Source organism: Dendrobates tinctorius, unplaced genomic scaffold (genome assembly GCF_039654945.1).
Source record: "Dendrobates tinctorius isolate UK_male_01 unplaced genomic scaffold, ASM3965494v1 ptg000158l, whole genome shotgun sequence".
Lineage (NCBI taxonomy): Eukaryota > Metazoa > Chordata > Amphibia > Anura > Dendrobatidae > Dendrobates > Dendrobates tinctorius.
In genome coordinates, this window is record NW_027361825.1 from 34,176,344 (window position 1) to 34,197,267 (window position 20,924).

A 20,924-nucleotide genomic window follows, 5' to 3' on the forward strand; every position below is an offset into this window, starting at 1 on the left:
ACACCTCGTACACGCGCGGCTCCGCTCCGTACACCTCGTACACGCGCGGCTCCGCTCCGTACACCTCGTACACACGGCTCCTCTCGGTACACCTCGTACACACGGCTCCGCTCCGTACATCTCGTACACACGGCTCCGCTCCGTACATCTCGTACACACGGCTCCTCTCCGTACACCTCGTACACACGGCTCCTCTCCGTACACCTCGTACACACGGCTCCTCTCCGTACACGCGCGGCTCCTCTCCGTACACCTCGTACACACGGCTCCGCTCCGTACCTCTCGTACACACGGCTCCTCTCCGTACACCTCGTACACACGGCTCCTCTCCGTACACCTCGTACACACGGCTCCTCTCCGTACACCTCGTACACACGGCTCCTCTCCGTACACGCACGGCTCCTCTCCGTACACCTCGTACACACGGCTCCGCTCCGTACATCTCGTACACACGGCTCCGCTCCGTACACCTCGCACACACGCGGCTCCGCTCCGTACACCTCATACACACGGCTCTGCTCCGTACACCTCGTACACACACGTCGCCACTCCGTACACCTCGCACACACGCTGCTCCGCTCCGTACACCTCATACACACGGCTCCGCTCCGTACACCTCGTACATACGGCTCCGCTCCGTACACCTCGTACACACGGCTCTGCTCCGTACACCTCGTACACACGGCTCCGCTCCGTACACCTCGTACACATGGCTCCGCTCCGTACACCTCGCACACACGGCTCCGCTCCGTACACCTCGTACACACGGCTCCGCTCCGTACACCTCGTACACTCGGCTCCGCTCCGTACACCTCGTACACACAGGGCTCCGCTCCGTACACCTCGTACACACAGGGCTCCGCTCCGTACACCTCGTACACACGGCTCCGCTCCGTACACCTCGTACACACACGGCTCCGCTCCGTACACCTCGTACACACGGCTCCGCTCCGTACATCTCGTACACACGGCTCCTCTCCGTACACCTCGTACACACGGCTCCTCTCCGTACACCTCGTACACACACGGCTCCGCTCCGTACACCTCGTACACACGGCTCTGCTCCGTACACCTCATACACACACAGGTCTGCTATATCCACACTGTAAATCCTGACCCCACACATACAGACCTCAACCAGCACCATGACAACAGCAAAGCAGAGTCTTGCAGACGGCAGAGGCAAGGCTGAGCGCACAGGACCTGTGATGAGGTCACAGGAGGGGCGGAGTCAGGGGTGACATGATCGGGGGTCTGGACAAAGGCTCCTGCTGATCATGTGACCCCCTGACTCCTCCCCTCCTGTGACCTCATCACAGGTCCTGCGAACAGAGCGAGCAGGCAAGCGAGTGCGACGCTGTGAGTGGCTGCGGGGGGGAGGGGGTCTCATGCTAAGGCGAGGATGGGGTGCGAGGGGGGGGCGTGGCGGCTTATCTCCCTGCAGTGCGGGAGGAACTTGAAACTATCACCGCCATGCCCGCAGAGGGCCGGCGGCAGGAGCAACAGTGGCCGCAGCCGCTGGCAAGCGGCCAGATGATCGGGCGCTGCCGCCCGCGGCCCACATGACAGCGGCCCAGCGGGAAAATGCCCGGTTAGTTATATTGCCAATCCGGGCCTGAGTGGAGCTGTGTATATAGTATAGAGACGGGCCAGTGTATATAGTGTGGATTCCACATTATATACTATATACACAGCAACATACTATATACACTCACTGGCCACTTTATTAGGTACACCATGCTAGTAACGGGTTGGACCCCCTTTTGCCTTCAGAACTGCCTCAATTCTTCGTGGCAGAGATTCAACAAGGTGCTGGAAGCATTCCTCAGAGATTTTGGACCATATTGACATGATGGCATCACACAGTTGGCGCAGATTTGTCGGCTGCACATCCCTGATGCGAATCTCCCGTTCCACCACATCCCAAAGATGCTCTATTGGATTGAGATCTGGTGACTGAGGAGGCCATTTGAGTACAGTGAACTCATTGTCATGTTCAAGAAACCAATCTGAGATGATTCGAGCTTTATGACATGGCGCATTATCCTGCTGAAAGTAGCCATCAGATGTTGGGTACATTGTGGTCATAAAGGGATGGACATGGTCAGCAACAATACTCAGGTAGGCTGTGGCGTTGCAACGATGCTCAATTGGTACCAAGGGGCCCAAAGAGTGCCAAGAAAAAATTCCCCACACCATGACACCACCACCACCAGCCTGAACCGTTGATACAAGGCAGGATGGATCCATGCTTTCATGTTGTTTACGCCAAATTCTGACCCTACCATCCGAATGTCGCAGCAGAAATCGAGACTCATCAGACCAGGCAACGTTTTTCCAATCTTCTACTGTCCAATTTCGATGAGCTTGTGCAAATTGTAGCCTCAGTTTCCTGTTCTTAGCTGAGAGGAGTGGTACCCGGTGTGGTCTTCTGCTGCTGTAGCCCATCTGCCTCAAAGTTCGACGCACTGTGCGTTCAGAGATGCTCTTCTGCCTACCTTGGTTGTAACGGGTGGCAATTTGAGTCACTGTTGCCTTTCTATCAGCTCGAACCAGTCTGCCCATTCTCCTCTGACCTCTGGCATCAACAAGGCATTTCCGGCCACAGAACTGCCGCTCACTGGATTTTTTTTCTTTTTCGGACCATTCTCTGTAAACCCTAGAGATGGTTGTGCGTGAAAATCCCAGTAGATCAGCAGTTTCTGAAATACTCAGACCAGCCCTTCTGGCACCAACAATCATGCCACGTTCAAAGGCACTCAAATCACCTTTCTTCCCCATACTGATGCTCGGTTTGAACTGCAGGAGATTGTCTTGGCCATGTCTACATGCCTAAATGCACTGAGTTGCCGCCATGTGATTGGCTGATTAGAAATTAAGTCTTAACACACAGTTGGACAGGTGTACCTAATAAAGTGGCCAGTGAGTGTAAATGTGTGCACATTTTTTATATACTGTGTATGTATATATATGCACATATATATACATGTACAACTCTACATTATACACTATATTAAGACAGCATTATACTATATACTATATTATGTTGCATACATCATATACAGTTGTGGCCAAAAGTATTGACACCCTTGCAATTCTGTCAGATAATACTCAGTTTCTTCCTGAAAATGATTGCAAACACAAATTCTTTGGTATTATTATCTTCATTTAATTTGTCTTAAATGAAAAAACAGAAAAAGAATTGTCCTAAAACCAAATTGGATATAATTCCACACCAAACATAAAAAAGAGGGTGGACAAAAGTATTGGCACTGTTCGAAAAATCATGTGATGCTTCTCTAATTTGTGTAATTAACAGCACCTGTAACTTACCTGTGGCACCTAACAGGTGCTGGCAATAACTAAATCACACTTGCAGCCAGTTGACATGGATTAAAGTTGACTCAACCTCTGTCCTGTGTCCTTGTGTGTACCACATTGAGCATGGAGAAAAGAAAGAAGACCAAAGAACTGTCTGAGGACTTGAGAAACCAAATTGTGAGGAAGCATGAGCAATCTCAAGGCTACAAGTCCATCTCCAAAGACCTGAATGTTCCTGTGTCTACCGTGCGCAGTGTCATCAAGAAGTTTAAAGCCCATGGCACTGTGGCTAACCTCCCTAGATGTGGATGGAAAAGAAAAATTGACAAAAGATTTCAACGCAAGATTGTGAGGATGTTGGATAAAGAACCTCGACTAACATCCAAACAAGTTCAAGCTGCCCTGCAGTCTGAGGGTACAACAGTGTCAACCCGTACTATCCGTCGGCGTCTGAATGAAAAGGGACTGTATGGTAGGAGACCCAGGAAGACCCCACTTCTTACCCTGAGACATAAAAAAGCCAGGCTGGAGTTTGCCAAAACTTACCTGAAAAAGCCTAAAATGTTTTGGAAGAATGTTCTCTGGTCAGATGAGACAAAAGTAGAGCTTTTTGGGCAAAGGCATCAACAAAGAGTTTACAGGAGAAAAAAAGAGGCATTCAAGGAAAAGAACACGGTCCCTACAGTCAAACATGGCGGAGGTTCCCTGATGTTTTGGGGTTGCTTTGCTGCCTCTGGCACTGGACTGCTTGACCGTGTGCATGGCATTATGAAGTCTGAAGACTACCAACAAATTTTGCAGCATAATGTAGGGCCCAGTGTGAGAAAGCTCGGTCTCCCTCAGAGGTCATGGGTCTTCCAGCAGGACAATGACCTAAAACACACTTCAAAAAGCACTAGAAAATGGTTTGAGAGAAAGCACTGGAGACTTCTAAGGTGGCCAGCAATGAGTCCAGATCTGAATCCCATAGAACACCTGTGGAGAGATCTAAAAATGGCAGTTTGGAGAAGGCACCCTTCCAATATCAGGGACCTCGAGCAGTTTGCCAAAGAAGAATGGTCTAAAATTGTCATGTCGGACACTGTTCGCACCAGGGTGTCCGGCAGACAGCGGTAATACCCCATCCTACCACTTGGTTCTCAGCGGCGCTGGTTGGTCTTCTGATCCGGCTTGGATTGGGTTAACCAGGTTGTCATTCTGGCTGAGGGCTTAGCCACGCCCTCTGTCTTTAAATTGTCCTGCGTGACTATGGGCGTCGCCGACTATAGCTCTTGCCTTGTGCTAGCGATACCGGTCTGGAGTGGTGGTCTAAGGAGCATACGGTTTCTGGTGTAGTATATTCCGTTGTTGCCATTTTGCCTCCCTGTGTTGTATTTTTTGGTTGCCCTTGCACATTATTGTATTCTCCTGTGTGTACGCGGTGTGTTGCGTTTGCTTTATCCCTGTCCATACTTATTTGACTTATTTGTGGGGTCTGGTGTTTGGTCTCCTCACTGGGTGGAGGGTGGTGGGTTCAGCTTAGGGCTGGACAGGAGACAAGGACAGGGTGGAGGCCCAGGCAGGCACACCTTCAGTGTAAACCCTGGGTTGAGGGACAGACAGGGTTTCCCCTAGTCTGAGGGACACCGCAGGGGCCCCAGGGTTTCAGCCTAAAGTTACATAGGCTTCCCATGACATTATAGTCGGCCCAAAAAAAAAAAAAAAAAAGGATTATTTACCATGGATCCTATAGTCTCCATAACCAAGCAGCTGGAGGCTCTGTCCATACAGGTCACTGAACTGAGGGGGGCGGTCCAGCAACAAGGCCTGTCAGTTCCTGCTGTGCAAACTGAGGAAGCAGTCAGGGCAGCTGAACCCAAGTTACCTCTTCCTGAACGATTTTCTGGTGATCGCTGTAAGTTCGTTGTATTTCGTGAATCCTGCAAACTGTATTTTCGTATGCGTCCACTCTCCTCGGGAAATGAGGCTCAGCGTGTGGGCTTGGTAATTTCCTTGCTGAGTGGTGATCCACAAGCATGGGTTTTTTCACTACCTTCTGATTCACCAGCATTTGAGTCCGTAGACTTTTTTTTTTCTGCTCTTGGTTTAATCTATGACGATCCTGACAGACTGGCGTTAGCAGAGTCTAAAATACGCTCTCTACTCCAGGGTGAGCGACTGGCTGAGGAATATTGTACGGAATTTCGTTGCTGGGCTGTGGACACTCAATGGAATGACCCTGCACTAAGGAGTCAATTTTTGCATGGGGTTTCTGGAAGGGTTAAACAAGCTCTGCTAATGTATGAGACTCCTGCCTCTCTGGAGGCTACTATGGTGCTTGTAGTATGCATTGATCGCCGTTTTCGTCAGAGGTCGCAGGAGACATTGCCTGTGGGGGGAGGGGCAGTCTCTGGTGAGGTCGCCTCAGGTGAATCCGTGGAACCTATGCAGATCGCTGGTATATCACATACACATAATAACAAGCATAAATGTCCCTTGTCCAGAAAGCAAGGGGTCTGTTTTTTTGTGGCAAAAAAGGACATTTTATTAATGCTTGCCCCCTGGTACCTAAGAAAGACGTGCCGGCGGAAAACTGCTAGGCTCAGAGGGTTTGGAGGAGTCTAGTCTGAGCCTTTGCATATCCTCCGTGGTGGTCTCCCAGTGTTTGCTCCCTGCCAAGGTAGTAATCGGGGGCCAAGAGCTGTCAATTACTGTATTTGTAGATAGTGGTTCAGCCGCTAATCTCATTGATGAAAAGTTTGCGCGTACAGCGGGATTTAAGGTGGAGACGCTTCCTATCCTATCCGGGTGGTTACCATCAATGCCTCCCCTCTCTCACAAGGGGAGATTAAAGAGTTTGTGGCTGATGTAAAACTCCACATTGGGGTCCTACACTCTGAGCGGGTAACATGTAAGGTGCTCAGTAATTTACCTGCTCAGGTAGTTCTGGGGTTTCCATGGTTGTCTATGTACAATCCGGTGAATGATTGGAAGACCCAGGACATAATCCAGTGGAGCAGATATTGCCAGGAGAGTTGTCTGGCCACATGTATCTCCGCTGTGACTCCCAGCATCCCGGAGCCACTGCTGGACTTTGCTGATGTATTTTCTGAAAGAGGTTGTTCAGAGCTGCCACCACACCGACCCTATGACTGTGCTATTAGGTTAAAACCGGGGGCCAAGTTACCGAAAGCCAGGATGTTTAATATATCAGGTCCTGAGAGGCAAGCTCTCAAAGAATACATTGCAGAAAATCTAAGCAAAGGGCACATCAGGCCTTCATCATCTCCATTGGCGGCGGGGTTCTTCTTTGTCAAGAAGAAAGATGGCGGATTACGCCCGTGTCTGGATTTCAGGGAACTCAACCAGATTACGGTTCGTGACCCATACCCAATGCCACTGATACCCGATTTGTTCAACCATGTGTCTGGTGCCAAATGGTTTTCCAAGCTTGACCTCAGGGGGGCGTACAATCTCATAAGAGTCCATCAAGGGGATGAATGGAAGACAGCATTTAATACCCCTGAGGGTCATTTTGAGAATTTGGTGATGCCATTTGGGTTGACGAGCGCGCCAGCAGTATTTCAACATTTCATAAATGATGTCTTTTCTCATCTCTTGGGGAAATTTGTTATTATATACCTTGATGACATTCTTATTTACTCACGCGACCGTGATGCACACATAGAGCATGTTAGGCAGGTATTGCAGTTGCTCAGGGAGAACAAGCTCTATGCCAAGCTTGAGAAATGTGTATTTGTCGTCCAAGATTTACCTTTTTTGGGTTATGTAATTTCCGCCTCAGGGTTTAAAATGGACACCGCTAAGGTGCAAACGGTGCTGCAGTGGGATGGGCATGATAATCTCAAGGCGCTTCAGCGATTCCTGGGCTTTTCCAATTATTATAGGAATTTTATTAAGAATTTTTCTATGATTGTAAACCGCTCACCGACATGACTAAAAAAGGTACCAATTTTTCTAACTGGTCTGAGGCTGCTGTGCGTGCGTTTGAATTCCTAAAAAACAGTTTTGCTTCAGCTCCCATCCTGGTTCAGCCTGATGTCTCCCTACCATTTAACTTGGAGGTGGATGCATCTGAGGTTGGAGTGGGGGCGGTACTGTCTCAGGGTCCATCCTTGGGCAAATTGCATCCGTGTGCCTACTTCTCCAAGAAGCTGTCGCCTGCTGAGCGTAATTACGATATTGGTAACAGGGAATTGTTGGCCATCAAGTTGGCATTTGAGGAATGGTGACACTTCTTGGAGGGGGCTGTCCATCAGATTATTGTTATAACAGACCATAAAAATCTGCTTTATTTAGAGTCTACTAAACGCCTGTCCCCCAGACAGGCTCGCTGGGTGTTATTCTTCACCCGGTTCAATTTTTTTGTAACATACCGACCAGGTTCTAAGAATACTAAGGCGGACGGCTTGTCCAGATGTTTTCCGGGTGGAGAGCCACGGGAGGATCCGGTGCCTATCCTCCAAAAGGGAGCTGTGGTCTCGGCTCTCACGACAGAAGTTGAGGCAGAGATTGCTGAGGCTCAGGAGGAGGTACCGCCGGATCTGCCTCCTAATAAATCATTTGTGCCACTACACCTACGCTTAAAGGTGTTAGGGGAACATCACGATACTGTCCTGGCGGGCCACCCAGGGGTTAAGGGCACTCTGGAACTTGTATCACGTCGTTTTTGGTGGCCCAAAATCCAGCAGGACGTGGCCTCATATGTGTCAGCCTGTACCACGTGCGCACGGGCCAAGACACCACACTCCCGTCCTGCTGGCACGTTGCATCCTCTCTGTGTGCCCAGTAAGCCATGGACTGAAATTTCCATGGATTTCATTACTGATTTGCCCTCCTCGGCTGGGAACACGGTCATTCTGGTAATAGTTGATCGGTTCTCTAAAATGTCGCATTTCGTTGCTTTGCCATCTTTGCCCAATGCGAAGACCCTTGCTCAGGTATTTATTCGCGAGGTGGTCAGACTTCATGGTGTCCCGTCTGACATTGTATCTGATAGAGGTACACAATTTGTGGCAAAATTTTGGAGAGCTTTTTGTTCACGCCTAGGGATTAAATTGTCTCATTCATCGTCTTTCCATCCGCAGTCGAATGGGCAGACTGAGCGTATGAACCAAAACCTGGAACAATACTTACGCTGTTTTGTGTCTGACAATCAGGAAGAGTGGTCGGCGTTTCTTCCTCTGGCTGAATTCGCGATAAACAATCATTGTCAGGAATCGTCTGGGGAATCTCCTTTCTTTTGTGTTTATGGTCAACATCCCCAATTCTGTACCTTGCACCAAGGGTGCTCTGCGGGCGTCCCTGAGGAGGACCAGTTGGGAGCACAATTGTCATCCGTTTGGGGGAGAGTAAAGCAGCGCTTGCTGAATGTAGGTTCTAGGTACAAACGTGTGGCTGACGGTAGACGTGTGCCAGGTCCGGACCTGTGTGTGGGTGATTGGGTGTGGTTGTCTACAAGGAACATCAAACTCAAAATACCATCGCTTAAGTTGGGTCCCAGGTTCATTGGTCCGTTTAGGATCTCCGCAATTATCAACCCTGTGGCATTTTGTTTGGAGTTACCTGCCATATACAAGATACATAATGTGTTTCACAAGGTGTTACTTAAGAAAGTCGTGGGTGCTGTTGATGTCTCTCCCGTGCCACCACCTCCCGTCTTGGTGGATGGCACGTTGGAGTTTGAGGTGTCCAAGGTGGTTGACTCTCGGGTAGTGCGTCGCACTCTACAGTACCTGGTCCACTGGCGTGGCTATGGTCCTGAGGAGAGGACTTGGGTGCCGGCTTCGGACATACATGCGGACCGACTGATTACAGGGTTTCATCGCCGCCCTCCGGACAAGCCGGGTCCTCGACATTGTGAGGTTCCTGGGGTCCCTCGTAGAAGGTGGGGTACTGTCATGTCGGACACTGTTCGCACCAGGGTGTCCGGCAGACAGCGGTAATACCCCATCCTACCACTTGGTTCTCAGCGGCGCTGGTTGGTCTTCTGATCCGGCTTGGATTGGGTTAACCAGGTTGTCATTCTGGCTGAGGGCTTAGCCACGCCCTCTGTCTTTAAATTGTCCTGCGTGACTATGGGCGTCGCCGACTATAGCTCTTGCCTTGTGCTAGCGATACCGGTCTGGAGTGGTGGTCTAAGGAGCATACGGTTTCTGGTGTAGTATATTCCATTGTTACCATTTTGCCTCCCTGTGTTGTATTTTTTGGTTGCCCTTGCACATTATTGTATTCTCCTGTGTGTACGCTGTGTGGTGCGTTTCCTTTATCCCTGTCCATACTTATTTGTGGGGTCTGGTGTTTGGTCTCCTCACTGGGTGGAGGGTGGTGGGTTCAGCTTAGGGCTGGACAGGAGACAAGGACAGGGTGGAGGCCCAGGCAGGCACACCTTCAGGGTTGAGGGACAGACAGGGTTTCCCCTAGTCTGAGGGACACTGCAGGGGCCCCAGGGTTTCAGCCTAAAGTTACCTAGGCTTCCCATGACAAAAATTCCAGCAGAGTATTGTAGGAAACTCATTGATGGTTACCGGAAGCGGTTGGTCACAGTTATTTTGGCAAAAGGTTGTGCAACCAAGTATTAGGCTGAGGGTGCCAATACTTTCGTCTGGCCCATTTTTGGAGTTTTGTGTGAAATGATCAATGTTTTGCTTTTTGCTTCATTCTCTTTTGTGTTTTTTCATTTAAGATAAATTAAATGAAGATAAAAATACCAAAGAATTTGTGTTTGCAATCATTTTCAGGAAGAAACTGAGTATTATCTGACAGAATTGCAGGGGTGTCAATACTTTTGGCCACAACTGTAGGTGAGTGCTGTATATACATTATATAGGTGATTCTGTGACTGGGGAGTATAGCCGCAGTATCACCTATGTAACATATATACAGTAGTATCAATATATTGTATTTATAAGGCCGGTTTCACACTAGTGTGTGTGATGTGAGAAACTCGCACCAGTCTCTCGCATCAACACCCGGCGCAGCTGCCGGCACTCAGGACCGGAGCGTGCGGCTGCATAGAAATACACAGGCTTTAATATCCTCATTCACATTTCCTTCACTAAGTTGAATGGCTGACTGCAGGACCCGCTATTTGGCACAGAGAATGCCAAAGGCACACTCCACCAGTCGTCGTGCACGGGATAGGCGGAAATTAAAAGACTGCGCTGGTGGTCCAGGGGCTCTACGTGGGGATAGGGCCTCATGACTTTGTGGTTTAATTGAAAGGCCTCATCAGCAACCATCACATAAGGCACCGCTTCCATAGTGGACCCTGGCAGCTGACGTGAGAATGGGAGGTCCAAGTCATTAGTGTGCAGCCGCCGACCCATTATGGAAGAATTGAATACTCTCCAGCCTTCCATAGGCCCCAATATCTACAATTATAAACCTGTAGGCACTGTCAACCAAGGCCAACAGCACTACAGAAAAAAACTGTTTATAATATTGGGAGCCTGAGTTTGGCGGCTTACGCACATGGATGTGCTTCCAATCCAGGGATCCAATGCAATTTGGAAACTGGCACGTTTCCTCAAAGCCACTGGCTATCCGCAGCCAGACTTATTTTTTTTGGCTCAGGCATGACCGATTGATGTAGTCGAGACCATATTTCTGAGCACGAAGAATGGACAATGCCTGAGATGGTGGATTTCCTAATTAAAAATTTTAGATGAAGAGCCGCATAGGAGAGCCCAGTGGTTAGGAATCTACTGTATAAGGGAAATTAAAAAAAAGACATGCCTCAACTAAACAGTTTAGGACATCATAAAAGTTATGGGCAGTGCAAACTAAGCCCTGCCTAAAGAAAGACAACACAATTCAATGCCTAGGGAACAATTACAAACAGCATGAAATGTCAAAGACCAAATGAAATGTAAAAATTGTTTATAAAAAAGGGAACAAACCATTACAACAAAAGGAAAGGAACAGTGTATTTAACAAAAACCCAATTAAAATACATAAGCAACATAGAGGATGAATACATACCGTAAAGTAAGTAAAAGGCGCTCCACAGCGGAAATACTCTTTCGCATCTTGATGTCTTTGAAGTTGATCCCAGGGCGCACTACATCAGAATGTCAAATGTGGGCACACTCATCCGACAATACTGGTAGAATTTGTCTGGATGGCTGCGTAGAGAAGCATACAGATGGTGAAAATGGCCTTTAGTCAGCCGTCACCTCATAAGCTGATGTAACCACCAGGGCCGCCATCAGGGTATTACTGCCCTTACTGCTGTATGGGGCTCGGTGAACAGCAGTACAGAAGGGGGCCCGCAGGTCAGGGGCCCCGCTCCTGTGCTTATAGTCATCGGGCCCCAAGTACTGTGCGTCATCGGACCGGCCCCAAGTGTGCGCTGCAGGCGGGCCCCAAGTGTGCGCGGCCGACATCCGAAAGCTACAGAAGAGCTAAAGGACCTATGGTGATGTCATCATTACCACAGACCTTCACCATTGATCAGCTCCGCCCCCTGATCACATGACGATGACGTCACTTCAGGTCCAGCAGCTCACACAGCAGCAGCTCCAACTTCGCCGCAGGAGCGTGGCCAGGTAAGAAGAAAGTTTTTATTTTATTATTGAAAGGGGGAATATGTTTCCCCGGCAGGATGGAGACAAATGGACCATGTGTCTCCATCCTGCCGGGGCAGAATGAAGACACACAGAGGCAGAATGGAGACTCGGGAGCAGGATTGGAGACACACAGGGGCAAATATGGAGACACAGGGGCAGAATGTGAGACATGGGGTCAGAATGTGACAGTGAGACACAGGAGGGGGCAGAATGTGAGACACGGGGGCAGAATATGAGACAAGGGGGCAGAATGGACATGAGGGCAGAATGTGAGACACAGAGGCAGAATGTGACAGTGAGACACGGGGGCAGAGAATGTGAGACACGAGGGCAGAATGAGACACAGGGGCAAAATGTGACAGTGAGACACAGGAGGGGGCAGAATGGACACGGGCAGAATATGAGACACGGAGCCAGAATGTGACAGGGAGACACGGGGCAGAATGTGAGACACGGGGCAGAAAATGTGAGACACAGGGGCAGAATGTGAGACATGGGGTCAGAATATGATAGTGAGACACAGGAGGGGGCAGAATGTGAGACACGGGGGCAGAATGTGACAGTGAGACACAGGAGGGGGCAGAATGGACACGGGGCAGAATGTAACAGTGAGACACCGGAGGGGGCAGAATGTGACAGTAAGACACAGGAGGGGACAGAATGGACACAGGACAGAATGTGAGACACAGGAGGGGGCAGAATGTGAGTGAGACACAGGAGGGGGTAGAATGTGAGACACAGGAGGGGGCAGAATGGGAGACACATGGTGCAGGATCATGGGGCAGGATGGATACAATGTAGACAGATGGGGCAGGATCGGGAGATCTTATGGGGGCAGAATGGATACTCATGAGGGAAGGATGAGAGAACATATGGCTGGAGCCAGGAATGAAACACAGCCAGGATGGGGGATATTATTACCATAGGGGCTAATTAAGGGATGTTATTACTGCAGTGATGTATTTATTTTATTTTTTTGAGGATACTGTTTTAAATAGGGGGAGGTCCTGTTACTGTGCAGAGTGACCATGTCGCCTTTTTTTTCTTCATCTGGTGTAGTGTAGAAGTTAGGAAAAAATTAAGTAATTTGTCCTGCAAGTGGAGCTATAGATAACTGTGTTATTTCCTGCAGAGATGAGCCCTGGCTGGAAGACGTGATGGCGGTCTGTGCGGGATGAAATATGAAAAGCGAAGACTTCACCTAGAGACGTCACTGGTGAGTCAGTGTGTTACCTGTACACTGACAATATACACTATATACAGAGTGCCTGCATACAATGTCACCAGTGATCGCTGGATTACCTGTGCACTGACACTATACACTATATACAGAGTTCCTGAGTACAATGTTACCAGTGATCACTGTATTACCTGTACACTGACACTATATACAGAGTTCCTGTGTATAATGTCACTGGTGATCACTGTATGACCTATACACAGACACTGCATATTAAGTACAGATCTCCTGTGTATAATAGCCCTTATGGTGATAGTATTATGTTTTTTTATTAATGATCAGTATTGTAGTATTCAGTCATCATTTGGTGGTAATATGTGGTCTGGACATGGTGTGGTGGTATTTGTTGCTTGTATGTGCTATTCTGTCGCTGTGGTGGCATTATGTGGTCTTCTCATGGTGTGGCTGTATTTGTTCTCATGGTGTGGCTGTATTTGTTCCACTGTATGTGGTATTATTGGTCACCATGTGGTGGTAATATGGTGTCTGGTCATGGTGCGGTGGTATTTGTCCCTTTGGATGTGATATTATTGGTCATTTTAAAAATTGAAAAATAAATAAAAAATATACCTAAATTGTATTGGCCATTTAAACAAATGTTTAATAGGTTAGAGTAGAGTAGGGCCTGGCCAAAAGAGTCTACCTTGTCGTGGTGGCAGATTTAAAAAATCTTTTGGCCAAAACAAGAGCTGCTGGCTATGTGTGTGACCTGGAGATGGGAACTGTTAATGTGTGATTGGTGAGAAGTAGAGTTTTTCCAAGAGAGAGCGGTGGGACTGTGGACAGTTCGAGGGGTGGATGGCGGGGCTGGGGTGGAGCTTGGGCGGGGTCTCAAGGAGAAAATTTTGCCAGTATGGGGCCCCGAAATTCCTAGTGGCAGCCCTGGTAACCACACTCGTCTCCGCCTCCTTGGATCAACAGTCATTGGGTAAGCCAATTAATAGGGTAGATGATTAGATTTTATTAATTAGATTAGATGATGGATCCGTTATATGTTCATTTTGCAAGTCTGCGATAAAATCACGCCATACTTGTAGGGGATTGGAATAGAACATCCCTTTATTGCCTCCTCCTCTTTAAATCTTTAACCCCTTTCTGACATCAGACGTACTATCCCGTCCACGGTACCCGGACCCGTATGAACGGGGACGGGATAGTACGTCTAAGCGATCAGCGGCGCTCCCAAGGGGGGGCGCCACTGATCGTGGCCGGGTGTCAGCTGATTATCACATTAACCCCTGGCACACTACGATCAAACATGATAGCAGTGCACCAGGGGATTACGGAAGCATCGGCAGGGAGGGGGCTCCCTCCATGCTTCCCTGAGACCCCCAAAGCAGCGCGATGTGCTGCGCTGCTCTGAAGGTCTCCTCCCCTGCAGGCCCCGGATCCAAGATGGACACGGATCCAAGATGGAGGAAGCCTGCTGCAGTGCCTGTGTCAGATTGCTGATCTGACACTGCACTGCAAAGTGTCAGATCAGCGATCTAACACATTACAGTAATGTCCACCCCTGGGCCAATAAAATAAAGTGGGAAAAAAAAGTGGAAAAATAATTTATTAAAAAAAATCACTAAATAAATAAATAAAATATTCCCTAATAAAATAATTTTTTGGAAATAAAAAAAAACAATAAGAGTACACATATTTAGTATCGCCGCGTCCATAACGATCTGCCCTATAAAACTGTCCCATTAGTTAACCCCTTTAGTGAACCCCTTAAAAAATAAAAATAAAAAAACAAAGCAAAAAACAATGCTTTATCATCATACCGTCATCTTCTCCCGCAAAAAAATGAGCCACCTTACAGCATCATCAAGGAAAAAATAAAAAAAGTTATAGCTCACAGAATAAAGTGACGCAAAAAAAATTATTTTTTATATAAAATTGTTTTCATTGCATAAAAGCGCCAAAACATAAAAAAAGACATAAATGAGGTATCGCTGTAATCGTACTGACCCGAAGAATAAAACTGCTTTATCAATTTTACCACACGCGGAATGGTGTAAACGCACCCCCCAAAAGAAATTCATGAAATGCTGGTTTGCGTTCATTCTGCGTCCCAAAAATCAGAATAAAAAGCGATTGAAAAATGTCACATGCCCGAACATGGTACCAATAAAAACATCAACTCATCCCGCAAAAAATAAGATCTCACATGACTCTGTGGGTCAAAATATGTTAAAATTATAGCTCTCAAAATGTGGTGATGCAAAAACTATTTTTACAATAAAAAGCGTCTTTTAGCGTATGACAGCTGCCAAACATAAAAACGCATCATAAATAGTAAATCAAACCCCCCTTTATCACCCACTTAGTTAGGGAAAAATGATAAAATTAAAAAAAAAATGTATTTATTTCCATTTTCCCATTAGGGCTAGGGTTAGTGCTAGGGTTAGGGCTGAGATTAGGGTTAGGGGTGTGTTGTGGTTAGGGTTGGGGTTAGACTTCGGGGGTTTCCACTGTTTAGGCACATCAGGTGCTCTCCAAACGCAACATGGCGTCTGATCAATTGAGGGTGAAAAGATCATATTTGTGGAAAAATATGATTTTTTAATTGTACGACTGTACGTTATAAATTTCTGTGAAGCCCTTGGGGGTTCAAAGTTCTCACCACACATCTAGATAAGTTCCCTGGGGGGGTCTAGTTTCCAAAATGGGGTCACTTGTGGGGGGTTTCCACTGTTTAGGCACATCAGGGGCTCGCCAAACGTGACTTGGCGTCTGATCTGAATTCCAGCCAATTTTGCATTGAAAAAGTCAAACGGCGCTCCTTCCCTTCTGAGGTCTGCCATGCACAGAAACAGTGGTTCCCCCACACATATCAGGTATCAGCGTACTCAGGACAAATTGCACAATAACTTTTGCAGTTCAATTTTTACTTTTACCCTTGGTAAAATAAAAAAAAATTGGACCTGAATTAATTTTTTTTTTTTTAAACATTCAAAAAATTCCTGTAAAGCACCTGAAGGGTTAATAAACTTCTTGAATGTGGTTTTGAGCATCTTGAGGGGTGCAGTTTTTAGAATGGTATCACTTTTGGGTATTTTCTAAAATATAGACCCCTCAAAGTGATTTCAAATGTGATGTGGTCCCTGAAAATAAAATGGTGTTGTAAAAATGAGAAATCGCTGGTCAACTTTTAACCCGTATAACTTCCTAAAAAAAAAAAATTTGGTCTCCAAATTGTGCTGATGTAAAGTAAACATGTGGGAAATGTTATTTATTAAGTTTTTTGTGTGCCATATCTCTGTGATTTAAGGGCATAAAAATTAAAAGTTAGAAAATTGCAAAATTTTCAAAATTTTCGCCAAATTTCCGTTTTTTCAAAAATAAACACAAGTTATATGAATGAAATTTTACCACTAACATGAAGTACAATATGTCATGAGAAAACAGTATCACCGGGATCCATGGAAGCGTTCCAGATTTATTACCTCATAAAGGGACAGTGGTCATAATTGTAAAAATTGGCCCGGTCATGAATGTGCAAACCACCCTTTCGGGGCATACTAATTGGCCTTATTAGGTATAGCTGTTAGGAAGTTTGCTTAGGGGTTAATTGTAGGTGGAGCTGCTATGGGTTAAGCTAGTGTAGTTTGTAGGAATTAGTCAGAAGGGCGAGCACGCCCAACAGGTCCACAAGGGCTCTAACCCCAGGACAACTTAGCAGCTGCACAATGTTGTTCAAGTGAAGAAGCACGGGCACAGTCAGACGGGTGCTGGATAAGACTGGAGCACCCGGGGAAGTTACAGTTCATGTCAGCAGCAGGAACGGAGAAGGAAACGTGGTCCAAAAGTTGTGCAGGTTGCATAATGTTCATGATGTGGCAGATCCTCAATAGGGCTAAAACTGGCAAGTCCAGGGCGAAACGGATGAGCGGGATCGCCTATGCACTGAGGTCCTACAGTAGTGAAGCTGTGGTACCGCCAAGGGCGCTACTACCCCATAAAGTATGTGAGGGCGAAGAAAGTAAGAAAGAGAAAGTGCAGGAGGAATGCTGTGTGGACTGAAATTAAAGAAGAGATTAAAGGGTTGATTTTGCATCAGAACCGGTATTTGTGTCCGTTATTTCATCTTCATGCACTGGAATCAAGTGTGCAGGAGCTGGGTGGCACCGCAGTGGAATCCCTGACCATGGACCAGCTACAAGAACAGGTACATCGGTAGAAGCTGATGGTTTTTCTGTGGGAGGAGGTCAGGACACCAGAGCCTCGGTGTCCTCAGCTACGACTACCGTCCTGCCCTCCTCTTACATACTCATGACATACGGATGCCATATGGATGTCACACGGATACTTAGATGTGAGGAAATCGAATTATCACATTGCAAACGTATTACATACGGATCACCATACGGAGCGCATTGGTGCGAGTCTCGGCCGAGAGAATCGGCCCGATTTTTCATGCGGCAGGTGTGACTCCGGCCTTAGACAGAGCCTTCCCCATAAACAGTGCAAACCAAAGTATACCCTCTTTTATAGTGCCAGACAATGTGTTCCCCCATATACAGTGTCGGTCGACACAGTACACGCCACAGCATACCCTCATTTAGAGAGCTAAGCAGTGTTCAACGAGAGACGGCTGCTATAAACCATCACAGTTCCACCATTATCTGTAACAGGCAGACATTGCCACCTCCCCAATATACACTGCCTTTCATAGAGCAATTCAAACTACACCTCCATATACAGTGTTGGCCAGAATTTGCCAATGTTGTGTACGCCCTTTGCTTCATGCACAGAGATGCTATAAACCAGGGTTCATTGTTATTTTGGTTGTGCTAATGTCGCCGTGATGTGTTGGGCTGTTTTAAGGACTCCATCAATGTGTTGGCTCTCACTATGGTTCAGACATGTAAATATTTCGAGAAGGACACGTCATTGTCTTCCATCAGGCGACAGTGACGACACTGATGGCTGCTTGGTGAAGAGCATTGGGCTGCATTGCTGCTATACACATTACATAGCGCCGTGCACTGTGGATTTTCGCCGTGTGACCTGGGGCGAGGGTACCCGACCTGCATTCTGGCACATTTTCCATCCTGCCCGAGGCCGGGACTCTGTAATCACCCCAAACCTACTTCCTTAAAAAGCTTTTAGTGCTGTGTTCTTCCCCGAGGCTGGACTCCTGATGTACATACACGCATGGGATTTTTATGGCTTCCTATGAGAGCCGTGCGCGGTGCAGAGCAATCTCTCCTCTTTGAAAATCTTTTTGAAGTTTAATTAATTCTCGTCCCTTAGTATTATGTCTTCTTTCTTCCTTTTGAGTTTTGAGCATTTTGTAATAATGGAAAATAAGATGACTTTTTAATTACAGACTGGAATAATTTAGTCACATAAAGGAATGGTTGCATGTGGGTCCCTTATCTCTCTTTATGACATCCCCCTTTCTGTCCACAATAAAGACTCTTTAAACTGTTGTCTGTGATTAGAAAAGAAAAATGATTGGCCTCTTTCTGTCATCTATAGGGCATGTCCAGTATTGTAAACCAGCTCTATTCACTGTAATGAGCTGCAATACCAGACACAGCCTATGGATAAGGATGGCACTGTTTTCATTACTGTTTGCAGATTAACAAATATTTTCGATTATTGGACCAGCCCAATTACTAATGTTAACTATGTGCCTGGGGTTAAATGGGTTGTCAATATTTGTCACATTTTGGGGTCCTATTTACATCAATAGGATCTGATCTGCAGTACCTGTAAGTGGCCACTAAACAGTGTAAGGAGCTGTGCTGTTCCAGGTCAGTGCACTGTGCACATCCTGCCTCTATAGGAGCTGATCACAGATAATCACTGGGTGTGCCGAGTGTCGGACCCCCACCAGTATGAGTATAGGTCATCAGTATTGGAGTAGTGGACAACCTATTTAATGTGCCCATACATATTAGATAAATGGAATCCTCTCCCCATCAATGAATATCTAATGTATATAAGGGTATCTGGCTCTTCTCCAGATGACAGATGAAAGGAGAAGAAATGGTCAGGCATGTTGGATTTCAGCATGCCTAATCCTTTTATTTTTAAAGACGATAAGCCCCTGTCAGAGGTACTTTTTGGCCAGCTATTCCCCTCTTCCCATTGGCAATGCGGTTGAGTGTATGTTGGATTAAAGACAGAGGAAAAGGGAGCTCTTCCTGTGTGAAACCACAGGGTAATTGGGGAGGTAGTGGGTTGTGTATGGCTCAAGTGGATAAGTTGTATGTGGCACTGTAAGGGGAAGGAACTAACTAGGCATGTCTCCTCCATGAAGGGTCCGGAACCGACGGGGCTGTCACCTATATTGTGGGGTAGAAAGCTTGAGACTCCAGACCTACTCTGTGTTTGAGAAAAGGGGGCGTGGCAATGCGGACAGAGCTGCAGCGCGCGAGTGACCAGACAGTTTGGGCGAGAACTTCAGGCGCACGGGAGTCCTGTGAGGTAAAATCAGCTGAGAGGCATCTGGGCAGAGCAGAGCCTGGGACGGCAGAGAGCTTTGACAGGAAACTGTCGACTGAGTACCGCTCAGACACTGCTGTCTCAGCCGACATCACTGCCCTCGCTGAGCACGCTGTCACAGCCGACAGCGCTGCCACAGCCATCCCCGCGACAGTACTGACCGTGAAAGACAAGGTCTGTGAACGGGACTTAGGAGTGTGTTGATTCGTCACAGTGAACCGGGCTGCCCATTGTAAAATGTGATTGGGCAGTGCTGCAAATCTCCGTAGTGTTGGGACACTCACCTCTGAGGATAAGGACGTCTCCCTCTTCATCACCTCATCTGCTGGACCCAAGACCTGCATCAGGATCCCGAGGATTCACCGCTATCTTCAGGACCACGGGAGGACACCACCAACATCAAAAGATACTACATAATTTACCTCAGGAATATGACAGACCCCCACTGCGGCACAATCTAGGCAGCACCGGTCACAGACAGAAGTTGAACCGTGACTGGCGCCTGAGTGATAAGTTATATTTTATTGTATTGTCGGCTTTACTTGTCCCTGTTCCTTAAAGGGAATCTGTCACCTCATTTTTGGCCTATAAGCTGCGGCCACAGCCATCAGGGGCTTATCTACAGCATTCTGTACGGCCAGGTTCACATAGCATTAACCAGCCCTATCTACGTATAGCGTTGACAGGCTGCGTTAACGCTATAGCATAACACGATATGCGTTATGCTATACCGCTAGCGCTGATGATTCATCAGCGCTAGCGGTGACATGCTATGACCGCTAGCGCTGATGAATCAGCGCTAGCTGTGACGGAGCCTCAGACTCTGCAGGCCGCGTCCGAGGCTCCGTCAGTGCTTAACAGCACATCGCGAACGTGTGTCGCTTTACGGCATACGTCGCAATGCGCTAGTTAATGGGAGGCTATGGCAGCATTAACGGACTGCGTTACCCCGCGTTATACCGTGGTATAACGCAGTCCATTAAACGGACTGCCATAGCGCAGTAGGAACCCGGCCTAATGCTGTAGATAAGCCCCCCGATGTAACCTGAAAGATAAGAAAAAAGAGTTACATTATACCCACCTTGGCGTTCGGTCCGGCCCGAAGAGGTGTCGCCGTCCGGTCCAACGCCTCCTCCTTGCTTCTCCCTCGGCTCCTGCACAGGCATACTTTATCTGCCATGTTGAGGGCAGAGTAAAGTACTGCAGTGCGCATAGTGCACAGAGCAGATAAAGTATGCCTGTGCAGGAGCCGAGGGAGAAGCAAGGAGGAGAACATCATCGTATGAAGATGGGAGGCGCCGGACCGTACCGCAACACGCACCGTGGTGTAGATAAGCCCCTGATGG

At 47.6% G+C, this 20,924-nt stretch overlaps 1 protein-coding gene across 2 annotated transcripts in view; it reads left to right on the top strand.

Moving 5' to 3' along the window:
* LOC141052061 (uncharacterized) overlaps positions 1–20,924 on the top strand; it is a 192,747-nt gene that overhangs the window by 120,737 nt on the left and 51,086 nt on the right. Inside the window, exon 1 of one of the 2 annotated variants that reach the window (XR_012220733.1) lies at positions 1,216–1,591. The exons of the other annotated variant lie outside the window; for it this stretch is intronic. The gene's annotated coding sequence lies outside the window, so the exon portion shown is untranslated. Of the gene's footprint in view, positions 1–1,215; positions 1,592–20,924 lie in introns of those variants that run through there. 2 annotated transcript variants of the gene reach the window in all.